The sequence below is a fragment of the Ictidomys tridecemlineatus genome, unplaced genomic scaffold (assembly GCF_052094955.1).
Source record: "Ictidomys tridecemlineatus isolate mIctTri1 unplaced genomic scaffold, mIctTri1.hap1 Scaffold_4876, whole genome shotgun sequence".
Lineage (NCBI taxonomy): Eukaryota > Metazoa > Chordata > Mammalia > Rodentia > Sciuridae > Ictidomys > Ictidomys tridecemlineatus.
The window spans coordinates 6202-10350 of NW_027523178.1; the positions used below are offsets into that span (position 1 = coordinate 6202).

At 56.8% G+C, this 4149-nt stretch overlaps 1 pseudogene; it reads left to right on the top strand.

Annotated features, from left to right (window-relative positions):
- The first annotated feature begins 554 nt into the window (after positions 1 to 554).
- On the top strand, positions 555 to 3408 carry LOC144373780 (syntaxin-3 pseudogene; annotated as a pseudogene).
- The last annotated feature ends 741 nt before the right edge of the window (positions 3409 to 4149 follow it).

Here is a 4149-nt window from a genome sequence, read left to right on the forward strand (position 1 = left end):
AAGAACCAGAGGCTTCAAAGGAAGGATTCGTCCTCCCAGTCACCAGTATCTACTCAGCTTGAAGCGCCAGGAAAGGATTCCGCCCACGAAGGTCAGAGTTTCCACATCAGCCTTCTCAGGAAGCCCAGAATCTGCCGATTGCTGCAGTGGCGTGGATAAAAGTAAGATCCACCCACACGTGTGTGTGCCTCGGACGAAGACTGTGGCCAAAGCAGCCTTCACCCCCTCTTTGAAAAGGAGCCTCCAAGCAGGCACTGTGGCACACACCTGAAATCCCAACAGTTCAGGAGGCTGAGGCAGAAGGATGAGGAATTCAAGGCCAGCCTTCACAACTTAGTGAAGCCCTAAGCATCTTAGTGAGACTGCATCGAAAGTAAAAAATAAAAGGCTGGGAAGTGGCTTAATGGTCAGTGACCCTGGGCTCAATCCCAGCACCAAATAAATGAAAAGAGAGACCTGCCCCAGAATGCAAGTTCCGTCTCCCCCACCTCCTCACTTCCCCAGGGCTGATCAAGAGCCCCTCACAGAAGGCGTCCCCTGGATTCCCACTTGGCATGGCGGTCAAGGAAGGCCGTTCCACTGGGCGGAGGCTGAGCGGCTCCCCCAGCGGAGAGTTCTGGGAGGTCAGGTACCTCACGGGCCTCCGATTCCTCAGCAGTCATAAGGAGACGTGGACTGGCCTTTGGGCTTCCCAGCCCCAGGCCTGGAATTGGACGCACTGCCCCCAGGAAAGGATGGAGCACAGCACTGGCTCCCAGCTGCTGGTCTTAGAGGAGCCCTAAGAAAGCAGGCCCAGGGGAGGCCCAGGCCTGAGCGCAGCGGGCAACCCAGCCTCTCAGGCCCGGCCACCTCCCACACCCCAAGCAGGCCTGAGTGAGGGGCCGGCTCCGCCTCGCCCAGAGCCTTCTGCTCTCCACACTGAGGCTCTTCCTTGAGAAACCTCTACTGAAGCCTGCCCTGGGCAGTGGGCTGTCCCAGCTGTGAGCCTACCTGGGCCACGCTTGGAGGAGGTCTGGTGATGGGCCAGGAGACCCCTCCAAGGAGGAAGGTCTGGGCCAGACCAGCCCAAGATGGGGGAGCCTCCCGATGATAGAGCAGCCCCGCCGGGCACCTGGGCACCAGCAGTGCCCAGGAATGGCTGCCTCAGGAGGACTGGACATGGCGTATGTACTGGCCGTCGATGTGGTGCAGCATGTGTCTGGACGCGGTGGCCCTGGAGCTGGGAAGCCCAATGTCAAGTCAGTGTCTCTTTATGGCTTCTGAGAAATCGGCCACTGAGTTACCTGAACTTCCCAGGTCCCAGAAGGACTCACGGCTGGTTCGCGACCTGGGGGCTCACACAGCAGCGAGTCGTGGTGCCATGGAGGAGGTCGGATGTGGTTCTGCTCAGATGCCTCACTCTAGAACTGTCTGTGGGCATGAGTACATTTTTGTTACTGTAACAGAATATCTGAGGCAGCGTAACTTTACAGAGAACAGAGGCTTGTCTAGCTCTCAGTCTTGGAGGCTGAAAGTGCAGAAGAGCCTCTGATGAGAGCCCCTGGGTGTGAGCACATGAAGGAGAGAGATCACACTATCAGACAGGAAGCCAGGGAGCACTGAGGGTCAGATTGCTGTCACCACAAGTCACTCTCCTGAGAGCCACGAGGCTCTCCGTGTCCCCTTCCTGCTGAGGAGTGTCATTCTGGCTGTCCATGGCTGCCGTCCTCCCCCTAGTGTGCTCACTGCTTCCTGCAGGCTGCTCTCTGGCCCGCCTCCTCCAGGCAGATGCTCACCTTTCCGCTCTGCAAATGGCACAGAAGGGCCAGAGAGCCAAAGCCCAGGGCTGTGGGGGCTGCCGGGGGTCCTGCGGCTGGGGGTCTTTCTTCAGCCTGCCTCTCGGCCGAATCCTGCCCCCTTCCCTCTCATCCCCTGGTCCCCAGGATCTCGCCTTCTCCTCAGGAGGGATGTGGCCCCAAGGAAGGAAACGGCAGGTGCGGAGGCGTCAGCAGCAAATGGACATGTAAAGACGGGCTGAGTCTCTGCACACCTGCCACGGCAACACAGACACCAAGTTAGACACTAGCCGGGCAAGTGTCACATCTGCGGCCCCAGGGGCTCTGGAGGCTGGGGCAGGAGGATCCCAGGTTCAAAGCCAGCTTCGGCAATAGCATGGTGCTAAGCAACTCAGTGAGGCAGACCCTGTCTCTAAATACAAGGCAGAGTAGGGCTGGGGGAGTGGCTCAGTGGTCAAGTGCCCCTGGGTTCAATACCTGGAACCAAAATAAATAAATAAATCCATTCACAATAGCATCAAAAAAATGCATAGGGATAAATCTAACAGAAGGAACGTAAAACCTACACTCTAAACACTACGTGACGTTGCTGAGATAAACTTAAGAAGGTCTGTTAGGGAGCCCGGTTCTCAGCGCTCGGAGGAGGCAGGGGGTGGAGGAGGCAGCGTGCAGAGCCTCAGTGGCCTGGGACGCTCCTCCTAACGAGGCCCGCTGCCCGCCCCACCTGGAGCTCCCTGGCCCCGAAGAGACTGGCCGCCACTTCCAGCGGTTCCACACGTTACTTGCCTCTGGGCACCTGGACCCCAGGATGAAGGACCAGCCGGAGCACTGAAGGCGAATCGGCTGACCCAGGACCATGAGGCCCAGGGGGTGGAGGTCGCGGTTGTCAACACGGCTTTCACGGCTGGATTCTTTCTGAGATCGAGGAGACGCGGCTCAACATTGGCAAGATATCAGAGCACGTGGAGGAAGCAAAGAAACTCTAGAGTATCATCCTCTCTGCACCAATTCCAGAGCCAAACACCAAGGATGACCTTGAGGAGCTCAGAATGGAGACCAAGAAAAGGGCCAACAGTGTCGGGAACAAACTGAAGAGCTGGAGAGGCACAGTGAAGAGGTGGGGTCCGCTCATCAGCAGGCCTTCTCTCTCAGAAGTCTGTGGAGGCGATGACCAGGTACAATGAGGCTCGGGGGGACTTTGGGAACACAGCCAAGGGCGAACCCAGGCAGCTGGTGATGACTGGCAACAAGACAAGGCAGAGGAGTGGAGGAGATGCTGCCAAGTGGCCGCCTGCCATCTCACTTCTGGGATCACCGACTCCCAGATTCCCAAGCAAGCCGTCAGGGAGACCGAGGGTGGGCATAAGGACATTGGGAGGCTGCAGAGCAGCCTTAAGAACTGCCTGACACGTGTATGGACAGTGCCACGCTGGTGGAGGACCAGTGCCAGAGGTTAGATGGCCTAGAGCTGGACGTCATGAACACAGTGGACGGTGTGAGAAGGCACGAGATAAAACTCCAAGAGCTGTGAACTACCAGAGTCAGGCCTGGGAGAAATCGATGACCATCACTGTGATGGTGGTCGTGCTGCTGGGCACCTTAGCCTCCATCCCTGGACTTTCCATTGGGCTGCGTGAGTGGCCTGCGGGGCTGCTGCTCCAAGATCACCTGATCTCACTGCAGCCTTGCGGGACCACCTTTGTCTTCAGATGGGAATGGAGTCTGAACGGCCTTCCTGAGGCTGACCTACAGTCAGTCCATCCCTGGAAGAATCTACCTGCCTGATGAACCCCGAGTTCTCCTCCAAACCCACTCCTGCCCCAGCAACTGAAGGGCCTTTCCTCCTGGGCCCCAGGACTGACCCAGCTTTTTCCCTCCTGGCTGTGCCCAGTTAAGCCTTGCACCTTGGAAAGAGACGGTCCCATGTGCTGCGTCTTCTACCCCACGGAGGATTCTCCCAGAAACGACAGGCATTTTTCTAGGGGAGTATCTTTAACAAAGCAGAGGGATGCTCCTAGATTTGGCAGCAGGAGGGTTAGATGGGAGACTCTGCGTGGCAGGATGCCGGTCCTGTCGGTCCTGAAAACCTGAGTGGTTGGCCGATGCCATTTGGGTTCAAAAGGTTGACTTGCTTGAAATTAAACTTCAAATCAAGCTTTTAGTAGGATCCACCTGGGGGCCAATTTGGTCTTTCTTTAGGTTATGTTCTCACGTTTACTCAAAGAGGGACCAGGATGACCGTCTTCTGACGTGGCCATTTTCAAAGTCTGAGGATTTGGAATACTTGTTTCCCTGTGAGTTTGGGAAATGGCTTTTTGCCTTTGGAGTGACTCTTTGTGAAGCCAAAATCAACCAGGGACTTAAAATTGGGCTG